This window comes from Hyla sarda, chromosome 4 (genome assembly GCF_029499605.1).
Source record: "Hyla sarda isolate aHylSar1 chromosome 4, aHylSar1.hap1, whole genome shotgun sequence".
Lineage (NCBI taxonomy): Eukaryota > Metazoa > Chordata > Amphibia > Anura > Hylidae > Hyla > Hyla sarda.
The window spans coordinates 165,482,208-165,495,889 of record NC_079192.1 but is presented as its reverse complement, the minus strand read 5'-3'; the positions used below and the strand labels follow the sequence as shown (position 1 = coordinate 165,495,889).

The 13,682-nt window shown below is 44.7% G+C and overlaps 1 protein-coding gene across 5 annotated transcripts in view; it reads left to right on the top strand.

Moving 5' to 3' along the window:
- C4H15orf39 (chromosome 4 C15orf39 homolog) overlaps positions 1 to 13,682 on the top strand; it is a 175,591-nt gene that overhangs the window by 112,225 nt on the left and 49,684 nt on the right. The gene's annotated exons all lie outside the window — the stretch shown is intronic.

The window sequence follows — 13,682 nt, the reverse complement described above, 5'->3', positions numbered from 1 at the left end:
CCTGCCCGAGCCTCTTCTGCTGAGACTGCCCTGCTGAACCTGGTCCAGGGTAATTCCTCCGTTGGCGAGTACGCCATACAATTCCGTACTCTTGCTTCTGAACTATCCTGGAATAATGAGGCTCTCTGCGCGACCTTTAAAAAAGGCCTATCCAGCAACATTAAAGATGTTCTGGCCGCACGAGAGACTCCTGCTAACCTGCATGAACTCATTCATCTAGCCACTCGCATTGACATGCGTTTTTCTGAGAGGCATCAAGAGCTCCGCCAGGAAAAAGACTTAGATCTCTGGACACCTCTCCCACAGTCTCCACTGCAATCTGCGCCTAGGCCTCCCGCCGAGGAGGCCATGCAAGTGGATCGGTCTCGCCTGACCCTGGAAGAGAGGAATCGCCGTAAGGAAGAGAATCTTTGTCTGTACTGTGCCAGTACTGAACATTTTTTGGTGGATTGCCCAATCCGTCCTCCACGTCTGGGAAACGCACGCTCGCACCCAGCTCTCGTGGGTGTGGCGTCTCTTGATGCCAAGTCGGCTTCTCCACGTCTCACGGTGCCTGTTCGGATTTCTACTTCAGCCAGCTCTCCCCTCTCAGCCGTGGCCTGCCTGGACTCTGGAGCTTCTGGGAATTTTATTCGGGAGTCCTTAGTGAATAAATTCCGCATTCCGGTGACCCGTCTTGTCAAGCCACTCCACATTTCCGCGGTCAACGGAGCCAGGTTGGATTGCACCGTGCGTTACCGCACGGAGCCCCTCCTAATGTGCATCGGACCTCATCACGAGGAAATTGTATTTTTTGTCCTTCCTAATTGCACTTCTGAAGTTCTCCTTGGACTACCCTGGCTTCAACACCATTCCCCAACCCTGGATTGGTCCACTGGGGAGATCAAGAGTTGGGGTCCCTCTTGTTCCAAGGACTGCCTTCAACCGGTTCCCAGTACTCCCTGCCGTGACCCTGTGGTTCCTCCTGTATCCGGTCCCCCTAAGGTCATTAAGGACTCTGCCTGCCACAGGAAATGCCTCTCCCCCCCTCCCAGTCCCATCAGGCAAGCCTCTGTGTCCCCTCATGGCCCTCGTCCTGGTGTCACACTGCCCCGTGCCAGGTCTCGCCCTCTGCCCTCTCTCCCCATTCCTACTCCTGCTGTTCTGCCTGCCGTTGAGGAATCCCTCCATCCTTTCCCGGTGTCCTCATCCCAGGGGAGGCAGTTACCGGACAAAGAGAAGGGGAGACCTAAGGGGGGGGGTACTGTTACGCCTAGCGCTCCGGGCCCCCGCTCCTCCCCGGAGCGCTCACGGCGTCTTTCTCCCTGCAGCTCCCCGGTCAGTCCCGCTGACCGGGAGCGCTGCTCTGTCATGGCCGTTGGGGATGCGATTCGCACAGCGGGACGCGCCCTCTCGCGAATCGCATCCCAGGTCACTTACCCGTTCCCGTCCCCTGCTGTCATGTGCTGGCGCGCGCGGCTCCGCTCTCTAGGGCACGCGCACGCCAGCTCCCTGAGACTTAAAGGGCCAGTGCACCAATGATTGGTGCCTGGCCCAATTAGCTTAATTGGCTTCCACCTGGTCCCTGACTATATCTAACCTCCTCCCATGCACTTCCTTGCCGGATCTTGTTGCCCTTGTGCCTAGTGAAAGCGTTTTGTGTGTTTAAAGCCTGTGTACCAGAACTTCTGCTATCTCCCCTGACTACGAACCTTGCCGCCTGCCCCCGACCTTCTGCTACGTCCGACTTTGCTTCTGCCTACTCCCTTGTACCTCGCCTATCTTCAGCAGTCAGAGAGGTGAGCCGTTGCTAGTGGATACGACCTGGTCACTACCGCCGCAGCAAGACCATCCCGCTTTGCGGCGGGCTCTGGTGAAAACCTGTAGTGGCTTAGAACCGGTCCACTAGCGCGGTCCTCGCCATCCCTCTCTGGCACAGAGGATCCACTACCTGCCAGCCGGCATCGTGACAGTACCTCTAATATGGAAGGGGTTAATGGGTGTTTTTAAACTTTAATTAAACTTTTTTTTTATTATACACTTTTAGGAGGAACCATTTAGATTCCTCATACATCAATGCAGTTCTATTGAACTCCATTTGATCTGTGATCATTTGATTGAACCTGCACAAGGCAGGCTCAATCAAATGCAGATCTATGGGGGCAGCCACGGATGCAGAGGTAAGCCCTCTGGCTACCTCCACAAGTGATTGACCCCCCCGCCCCGCGACCCCCACTAGACCACCAGGGATGGTTAAAAGATCCCTTTAGACACCGCTGTCAACTTTGACAGCGGTGATCTAAAGCGTTAATAGCCGGCCGCGGCGATCGCCGCATGCCGGGCTATTATCTGAAATCAACCGGGGGCCGCTGAGTATGGACCGGGCTCGAGTCAGGAGCCTGCTCCATACACCCTGAGTGCCGGTGTGAGGTGCAGACTTGTGGGACGCAAGTCTCCATCCGCTCCCGCACCTCACACCGGCATTTAGGGGGGGGGGGGGGAAGGGGGGGGGGGGAGTCGCTCCGGCCCTGCTTGCCCGATACAGGGCTAAAGCTATGAAAAATTCACCTGCCCGCCGCCTGGAACTACATTGCCCGAGCGTCGGGCGATAGGATTTCCACATCCCTGCTTGAAAGTGTCATCAGTGTCAACCGCACTAACCTGTTGGTACAATTGTGTAGTGCAGGTGACTCTGATGATAACCATACTTACCTGTCCCCTTTAAATAGTAAGTTCACCTGCAGTTCCAATAATTTCAGGGACTGTCCCATTTGTTGAAAATTAGGTTTAAAGGGTACCTTTCATCAAAACAACTTTTGATATATTATAGATTAATGTATGCAGAATAACTTTCCAATAGCATGTTATTAAAAAATATGCTTCTTTCTATTTAATTTTCCACTTTGAAAAAATGACCACTAGGGGTCTCCCTACCAGTCCTTTTTTTTTATTTATTTTTTTTTATAGATTTCAGACTCATGCAGGAGTCCTAAATCTCAGACTGTATCCGGGACACAGACAAGCGCAACATTGCTCCCTGGCAGTGAGCAGTGGTGAGTTTGTGTGTGTTCCGGATACAGTCTGAGATTTAGGACTCCTGCATGAGTCTGAAATCTATAAAAAAAAGGACTGGTAGGGAGACACTAGTGGTCACTTTTTCAAAGTGGAAAATTAAATAGAAAGAAGCATATTTTTTAATAACATGCTATTGGAAAGTTATTCTGCATACATTAATCTATAATATATAAAAAGTTTTTTTTGATGAAAGGTACCCTTTAAAGAATCCATTCACATTCTGCATAAAGTAACTTTTGAACAAATGCCGTGTGAGGATTCACCTTAATAAATCCTGGACAAATTATTATTATATACTTTGCTAATAAATATTGCCATTTGATATACACCTTATGTGTTTCCTTTGCCTTGTGTAAATATATTTCATAAAATTGTCTAGAACAGAATTTCCAGAATGTCTGTCTACTGCTGTCAAGTACATCAAATTTACATATATCATACAACGTAATCCTTGTAAATTGATGGTGTTTTTAGTGGGGATTCCTAAGTGATGGCCTGTAATATATGGTCCTCCTTGATGGCATGTAGCCAAAAGATTGGTTTAAAAAACAATGATTCTGGTTTTGTTATGAAATGTCTGCCTGCTCCATTATGTGGAGATCTCGCGTGCCCACATTTTTCTTAATTTTTCTAACTCTGTTTACACTGTGACCTCGTTTCTTGTCACCATGAGAGAGAGAAGATTTTTTTCAAGCGTTCCATAAAAGATGATGAAGAGTGCAGGCATTTCCTGCAGCATCAAGTTCTGAGGTTGGGGACACACTGGCCCATATATATAGATCAATCAGCCTAAAACCCTAATTGTCTGGTTTTTCCCATAGCAACCAATCACAGTTCATTTTTCACTTTATAAGAGCTCATTAAGATATGAAAACGAGCTGTGATTGGTCGCTGTGGGAAAAAACAGACAATTAGGGTTGCATGCTGATTGATAAATAAATATGGGCCACTGTCTATAAAATTTAGTAACATGCCCCTATGTTATGGTAAGCTGTCAAGACTTCCATATTCATAGTGGACTTGGAGTAAATTTCAACCTTTAACCACGCCGGCCGTAAATGTACATCATGGTGAGCTGGAACTTAATGCACCAGGAAGTACATTTACGTCCTATACATAATCGCGAGCATCAGAGCAATGCTCAGGTCATGCGCGGCAGATCCCAGCTGCTGATACCAGCCAGGGACCCGCCGGTAATGGCAGACATCCGCGATCACAAGGATGTCCACCATTAACCCCTCAGATGCTGTGATCAATACACATCATGGTATCTGCAGCATCGCGGTCACTAAAATGGATGATCGCCCACAGTGCTGCCGTGGCGATCCGATCATCCAGAACGGCAGACCGAGGTCCCCTCACCTGTCTCCGCTGCCTTCCTCGGGTCTTCTGCACTGGTCTGTGATCGAGCAGACCAGAGCATAAGATGACCGATAACACAGATCAGTGCTATCTCCTATGCATAGTACTGAAAAGTATGTATTTATAATACATATTTATATCGCCGCGTGCATAAATATCCGAACTATTAAAATAAAATGTTAATGATACTTACGGTGAACGGCGTGAACGTAAAAAAAAAAGTCCAAAATAGCTGCTTTTTTATAACCTTTTATTCCAAATTTTGTTTTATAAAAATAAAAGTTTTAAATAAGCAAATATGGTATCAATAAAAAGTACAGATCATGGCGCAAAAAATGAGCCCTCATACCGCCGCTTATACGGGAAAAGTGAATCATGGGTATAATTTTAATCATATTGACCCAAAGAATATAGAACACGTCATTTTTACTGTAAATTGTACGGCGTGAAAACGAAACCTTCCAAAAATTGCAGTTTTCTTTTAAATTTCCCCATATAAATAGTATTTTTTTTTGGTTGCGCCGCGGCAGGATCAACCAGGTACACAGCTGTCTTAAATAACTATGTGACACGTATACTGTGATTGGCTCAATTCTATTATATATACTTACCCTAACTGTGTGATGGCCACTCCCGGAACAAGGACGTAGGCCGAAACGATCGTAGGGGTGGACGTCCCCTGGCCACATTACCACTTGCTTTGTCATGTGGGTATTGCTCTACTGTGCACCTTTGTATGTTTGCATTTTTTTGTACTTTGTGTCATTTTTGGATGTGAATTGCACCTTATATACTGCTGCTATACTGCTACTATAATATATTTTTTCTTGTACTGTATATTTATACATTACAGGTGGTGCGCATTGTTTTGTATGCATTACCCACCGTGTATACTGTATGTATTATGTAGCATATGGCATTTTGCCATTATAGCACTCCTATGCACCTTTGCCAGGAGACATCCTTTATCAGAAGTCATTCCTCTGTGCTTTGTATGTTTTTTAATATTTTATTTTAATAATAAAATAATTTTTTTGTCATTATTCCATTGTCATCACTTTAACCCCTTAAGGACTCAGGGTTTTTCCGTTTTTGCACTTTCGTTTTTTCCTCCTTACCTTTTAAAAATCATAACCCTTTAAATTTTCCACCTAAAAATCCATATTATGGCTTATTTTTTGCGTCGCCAATTCTACTTTGCAGTGACATTAGTCATTTTACCCAAAAATGCACGGCGAAACGGAAAAAAAAATCATTGTGCGACAAAATCGAAGAAAAAACGCCATTTTGTAACTTTTGGGGCCTTCCGTTTCTACGCAGTGCATATTTCGGTAAAAATTACACCTTCTGATTATTCTGTAGGTCAATACGGTTAAAATGATACCCTACTTATATAGGTTTGATTTTGTATTACTTCTGGAAAAAATCATAACTACATGCAGGAAAATGTATACGTTTAAAAATGTAATCTTCTGACCCCTATAACTTTTTTATTTTTCCACGTACAGGGCGGTATGAGTACTCATTTTTTGCGCCGTGATCTGAAGTTTTTATCGGTATGATTTTAGTTTTGATCGGACTTTTTGATCACTTTTTATTCATTTTTTAATGGTATAAAAAGTGACCAAAATACGCTTTTTTTGACTTTGGAATTTTTTTGCGCGTACGCCATTGACCGTGCGGTTTAATTAATGATATATTTTTATAGTTCCAACATTTACGCACGCGGCGATACCACAAATGTTTATTTATTTTATTTTTTACACTGTTTTATTTTTTTTTATGGGTAAAGGTGGGTGATTCAAACTTTTATTATGGAAGGGGTTAAATGACCTTTATTAACACTTTTTTTTACATTTTTTTTGCAGTGTTATAGGTCCCATAGGGACCTATAACACTGCACACACTGATCTTCTACACAGATCACAGGCGTGTATTAACACGCCTGTGATCAGTGTTATCGGTGCTTGACTGCTCCTGCCTGGATCTCAGGCACGGAGCAGGCATTTGCCGATCGGACACCGAGGAGGCAGGTAAGGGCCCTCCCAGTGTCCTGTCAGCTGTTCGGGACGCCGCGATTTCACCGCGGCGGTCCCGAACAGCCCGACTGAGCAGCCTGGTCACTTTCACTTTCACTTTAGAAGCGGCGGTCAGCTTTGACCGCCGCTTCTAAAGGGTTAATACCACACATTGCCGCGATCGGCGATGTGTGGTATTAGCCGCGGGTCCCGGCCGTTGATGAGTGCCGGGACCGACGCGATATGATGCGGGATCGCGGCTTCATATCGCGGGAGCCGGCGCAGGACGTAAATATACGTCCTGTGTTGTTAAGGGGTTAAGTCTGCTACAGTGTTCTGTTTTGTACGCTTTTGTATCTTGCTGTATTAGCAGACATTATAGGGTCCCATTATCTAGACCCTGGGAGTACATAGGGGTGTCCTGACATTGTGTGAGACGTTTCCCCCTCCCCATTTCTTTAGGGTACACTTTTTGTCTATGTCATTGGTTTTGATGGAGTCTTGCATAAGAGAACTTGTCCTTCTTTGTACTTCCTCATTGTACCTCTGCTCTTCTGCTTGGCCTACCTTGGTTGCAACTTTGCTGACGTCTTCAGTGAGAAACATGCTGAAATTCTACCACCTCATCGTCCATACGATTGTCCTATAGACTTATTGCCTGGGACTACTCCTCCTCGGGGCAGAATTTATCCTTTGCCTATTCCTGAAACTCAGGCCATGTCAAAATACATTCAAGAAAACCTTCAAAAAGGCTTTATCAGTGTTGAAACTGCTTTGTTTTTGGGGTGCCTTACTAATTGATTGAGGACAACTGGATCTTTAAGGGGGTTTATTACAAGCTACACATATACATATAAATACAAAGGGGGAACCTGACTAATTAAGGGATAGGGGTGCAAGGAAGAGGGGAAGGTGAAAAGGAAGGGGGAAGGAAGTGCTGTCTCTAACTCATCATCCTATAAGTAACACATATATAGCAGTCATCCACACACATAACCCATACATTGCCCATCCCAAGACATCTCCATGGCCAATCAGAACAGTTACAGTTTATTTGCATTGCAATCAGTTCTTGTCCTTTTGATGTCTTCTTGAGTGGGGGGGGGGGGGGGGTCTTCTTTGTTGTCCCATACTGTGTTGACAGATATCCAAGTTTCCTTGAGAATCACACCTTGGTGGGCTGACAGGATGATTTGCAGTCCATTGTATCCAACACCGCAGGGGCTGGTTTTATGTCTTATATTATTGGAGGTAACAGGAACTGTAGCTCACCTCCATTCTTATCACTCAGGTGCCAGGCTTATCGTATGGCTTTAAACAGGATGAAAGCAAATGATTGTCTAATCAGCTGTTTGCATCAACCACAATTCCTGGAGCCAGTCCTGCAGACACCCTACACCATTCCATCCATGAAATTCCACTGCATTCCAATATATTTGAGTCCATAATAAAAACACATCAAAATTATATTAGTGTGGCCAATCTTGGCTGCAACAATCAGAAAGTCTTCTTTCCAAGCCAGAGCCGGATTCTTCTTTGTGGAAAAAGAGACGTTGTTTTTTTTGTGACCTTGCATTGATTATCATGGCCTGAATAAAATTCCACTTCCATTGATCCCGAAATTATTTGATCATTTGTGTGGAGCGAGGATCTTCTGAAAACTTGAGGTTCGTGGGGCATATAAGTTAATTCGCATACGAGAAGGTGACGAATGGAAGACTGCGTTTAATACTTGTGATGGACATTTTGAGTACCTTGTGATGTCATTTGGACTCTGTAATGCTCCTGCAGTCTTCCCCAGGAGTTCGTCAATGATATCTTTCGTGACCTCCTACACTGCTGAGTCGTAGTCCATTCGGATGACATTCTCCTCGCCCAATGTACAGATTCATCATTCTCACATCCGCCAGGTCCTACAACGTCTCCGAGACAATCATCTCTATGCTTAACTGGAGGTGTATTTTCGAAAAAAAACTGTCTTCCGTTTTTGGGTTCTTTTGTTACCAGTCAAGGTCTTCAAATGGACCCTAACAAATTGTCTGCTGTACTGGATTGGCCATGACCATCCAGCTTTTCAGTGCTTTCTCGGTTTTGCCAATTAATATCGTCAATTTATTCCTCATTACTCCACCTCGGTAATGCCCATTGTCTCTCTCACCAAGAAGACTTCTAATCCTAAGGTTTGGACTCCAGAGGCTTAAGAGGCTTTCCAACAGTTAAAATCCGCCTTTGCCTCAGCTCCGGTTTTGTCTAGACCTGATACAGGCAAACCATTTCTTTTGGAGGTGGACGCTTTTTTAGTCTGAGCTGGTGCTGTCTTGACGCAAAAGTCTTCCAAAGGAAGAATCGTAACCTGCGGCTTTTTCTCTAAGACCTTTTTCTCCCGCGGAGAAAAACTATACTATTGGAGACCGCAAACTCCTGGCAATCAAGCTGGCTTTGGAAGAATGGCGTCATCTCTTGGAGGGTTCTGTACATCCAGTTTCTATATATTCTGACCACAAGAACTTGCTCTATCTTCAGACTGCCCATTGACTCAATCCTCTGCAGGCCCGCTGGTCACTGTTCTTCTCCAGATTTGATTTCTTCATTCACTTCCATCCGGCAGAGAAGAATTTACGAGCAGACGCTCTTTCCAGGTCTTCTGATGTTCTTGACCTCAGCATATTATTCCTCCTGAGCGTTTCATCTCTGCAGCACCAGCAAGTCTACAGCACCTACCCCCTGGAAAGACTTTCGTATCTCCCTGTTTGATTGCGAGTCTTGAAGTGGGGTAAGTCCTCTCTTCTGGCCGGGCATTCCGGAGTCCGCAAGTCCTTGCAGCTCATCTCCAGACAGTATTGGTGGCCTAGTTTAAAACGGGATGTCGTTGATTTTGTCCGTTCCTGTTCGGTCTGTGCATGGGACAAGACTCCTCGTTCTAAACCTGCAGGTCTCCTACACCCCTTGGCAGTCCTAGAGCTCCCCTGGACCGATGTTACTATGGACTTCATAACTGACCTTCCAATACGCAATATGGTCATCTGGGTGATAGTGGACCGATTTTCTAAAATGGCTCATTTTGTGCCTCTGCCCGAACTTCCATCTTACGTTTACATGGATTGCCTTCTCATATTGTATCTGACCGTGGAGTCAAGTTCATCTCTAAGTTCTGGCGGGCCCTATGTTGTTGTCTCCAAGTTAAGATGGATTTTTCCTCAGCATACCACCCTCAATCCAATGGACAGGTGGAGAGAGTGAATTAGGTGTTAGGAGATTATCTTTGTCATTTCATTTCTGCTCGTCAAGACGACTGCGTCAATTTACTTCCTTGGGCAGAGTTCTCATACAATCATAGGGACTCTGAATCCTCTGGGACTTAACCTTTCTTTGTGGTTTATGGACTTCATCCTCATCCTCCTCTTCCCCTGTCCTCTTCATATGGAGTTCCTGTGGTTGATGAGCAAGTGCGGAATTTCTCCACCATCTGGCAGAAGACTCGTCAATCTCTATTGTATGCCACTTCTCGTATGAAGTCTCAAGCGGACAAGAAAAGGCGCCCTCCTCTCGAGTTCTCTCCTGGTGACAGAGTCTGGTTGTTATCCAAGTATATGTGCTTTAAGGTACCCAGTTATAAACTGGGCCCTGGCTATCTGGGTTCTTATAAGATTAAGAAACGTCTAAACCCCGTGGCCTATTCTCTCCATCTGCCGTCCTCTCTCTCTCTCTGGATCCCAAATTCATTCCATGTCTCAATCTTGAAACCTGTCATCCACAACCGCTTTTCTAAAAAGGACATCTCCCCTACTCCCATCTCGGGTACGTCTGATGTTTATGTTGTTAAAGAAATTTTGGACTCCAAGTTTATCAGAGGAAAAAGTTTTTTCCTTGTGGATTGGGAAGGGAGGAGGCATCCATTGACCATAATGCTGCAGCGCCGGCCAGGAGATTGCTGAGAGTCCCTGCGGCCAGACCCCCCCCCCCCCCCCCCCCCGCAGTCAGACAGGCAGTCAGTGGAGAAGATGACCCCCGGAGAAGGACAGCCCGGACCAGTTCACCCTCCACCCGGAATGCCGCCGGACACTACAGGAAGGAAGGATGGATGGCCCGGACCACCCCCATTACGGGTAAGTTTAATTTATTTTTTTATTGATTCGGAGGGTGGGGGAGGGGCCCAACAGGTATAGCGCAGGGATGTGGAATTCCTATCGCCTACGCCCGGGACTAGCAGTTTTGGGCGCCGGGCAGGTGAATTTGTCCGGCCCTTAGCCCGGCTTCGGGCAAGCAGGGCCGGACCTGACAAGTGCGGTGGCGATCTGCAGTCTGTATGGAGCGGGCTGCCGACTCCTGCCCGCTCCATACTCTGCAGCCTGTGTCCTCGGAAGCAGAGCAGGGGAGATGAGAAGCTTTGTACAGTATTTGTCTTCTCTCCCCTGCTCTGCAGACGTGCGAGGGGAGATGAGGGGGCGTGGCTTCTTGCTCCCCGTGCAGACCTGCGTCCTCTGCCTTCACTCCCCCCAGCTGTAGCTTCGGAGAGCTGAGGGGAGGAGGCGCGTCTGCATGGGGAGATGCTTGCGGCGCTCTGCAGTCTGTATGGAGCGGGCTCGGGATTCCTGCCCGCTCCATACTCTGCAGCCCCCGGCTGTTCTCAGTAGCCGGGGGCCGCCGCTAATAGCCAGCATGCGGCGATCGCCGCGGCTGGCTATTAACCCTTTAGATCGCCAAGGACTAAAGGGCCATTGACCCTTTAGTCCTTGATAAAGCCACTGCTTGTGGTGAAACGTCGGGGAGGGTTTATGTGTGATCGTTTTTAACTACAGTGTGCTCCCAGTACAAATTGCCAGTCGGACTGCAGCCGAGGCAATGGAATCATATAATCAAGACTAGCATGTGGACACATGCAGTAGATATGTTATTGCAGCAATTAACTGGAGACATATACACTGGAATTTTAAATGTATTGGCATTAAAAGTTATATTTTAGGTTTCACAATTAATTTAGTGGGTGGTAAATCTAGGGTTCTAGTGATCACTTAGTGATCAATTGTAAATAGCATTGTTCAAATTAACCCTCCACCCATTGGTCCTTTCTGTTGTTACAATTAAAATGATACTCATGATTACATACTTTATTCTATTATTGTACGGCTTTTAAAAATAACAAACTTTTTCACCAAAAGTAGTATGTTTTATAATTTTTCAGTATATATGGGGCTGTATGAGGGCTAATTGTGTCGTGATCTGTAGTTCTTTTTATACCACTTTTTGGCATATGTGACAACTTGATTGCATTTTTTTTTAAAGTTGATGTGAACAAAACACAACAATATACGCTGTTTCACATACGGGAACATTTACATTTATGTTTTCATAATTCCGACATTTACACACGTGGCAATACTAAATGTTTTTTTTATTATTTTATTTTTTATTAGGTGAGGGGATTTAAAAAAAAACAAAAAAAATAAGTATTTTTTTACACTTTTTATATCCCCATAGGTGATTATTTATAGCAATCATTAGATTGCTACTACTGTTCAATGCTATGCATAGGTATAGCACTGATCAGTATTATTGTCGATTTTTCTCTGGTCTGCTCAATGTCAGACCAGAGAAGACCCGGGAGACGGACGGAGGCAGGTGAGGGGATCTCCGTCCCACCATCTTGTATATTCTGTTGGTATAATTTTACCAGTGGTATTGATTGGTCTTGGTACATATATTTTTACATACAATCCTTTATATTTCCCTCTATGATTATGAATAACTGTCTTCTAGTGCCCAAATGTGGGCTTCAGCGTACACTGCCATCTTGAGCTGTGTTAGAGACCTACAATCATACTAGCTCTACTGAGTAGAGGTTCCCTGATAAACCCAAATTTATATGATGGGGCAAACACATTGGAACCCCAGTAAGGAATTCTGTAATTTCACCTTTGTAAGAAACTTGGATTCTCTGATGCTCTGTACAGTAATTGTAGTCTGTATATTTTCGTCTTCGTCTGTGGATCAGAGCATCCTGATCCATGACTACTTGTGTCACAATCTACATTTTTTAATACCTCACTACCTTTGTTTTGATGTTTTGTTTTTAATTTTATCTCTGCCTAAGTTAGGGCCCATCACCATGGACCTACCAAGAAGGTGGGTACCCCAAGAGGTAGAGTCAGAGGGGTACAAGGTCTAGCTATAGGGGGCACTTGATCCTTCCCCTGCTAAGAATTCTTACCTACCTAACCATTGTTCATAGTATTAAAGATATGTTACTATAAAGGTACACTTAGGTCCCCTCTTTTTATGACCCTGGTTGTGGGTACTTATTATTGGTGGTTATTATTATGTGTTGGTCACAGGTTTAGTAGTCAGTGATTAGAGTTCATGCAGATGGATAAATTGAGTTACGGCTTTTAAAAGGGAAAAAAAATTAAAATGCAAAAAAAAAGAAAACTGCATCATTGCATCAAGGGATTAATCCCTGCATCAAGGGATTAAAAAGCACCAGATCAGAGTTGAGCTAACCTGCACCAGTTAACTATCTAAGGGTGAATTCCCACTGCGATTGTGTTATACAGCTGCTGGAAATTTAAAAACCATCCGCTGCCGTAACCCTGCCAGACCCATCGCCGCATACCATTCATTTGGTCTGCTCCTTTTTGAACCGTATCAGTTTTATTGCAGGACTAAAAACCAGACCATGGTTTTCAGCTTGGCAATAAAATCTCTCTTGAAATCAAACTGGTATAGTTTATTATTCCAAGAATCTAAAACCGATGATAAGGGTGTTTTTTAATCTGTTTATTTGTGTCGTAATTTAACCGTACTCTTTTAGATCACTTAGACACATACAGACATGACTGTGTTTATTTAGCATTCAGTGTTTGTCTTCTTCGATTCCTTGACTAGATTAGACTTTTGTTTTGATTCCAAACTGTCATGGGATCCAACCTTAAATCCTAAGGGCATTATAGCTATCCAGACTCGTGAATGTGTGCCAGCAGACACTGCACAAGTACGTGTACAATTCTGTGTGCTCCTTTCTTTAGTTAGGTGGAATCATTTATGTTGCTGGTCCTGTAGCCTCACGTTGCCCACTGTTTTTAACTTTGTTGTATCTTTAATGTTCTGGTTGTTGGTCTAGTAAGGTCATTTATAAGTGTTGTGTATAATGTTGCTCTGCTGTTGCTGATTTTATTGTGTTTCCTTGGGGAAATTTTTTTTTTAATTTTGTGAATATTTAAAGGGGTATTCCAGGAAAAAAACTTTTTTTAA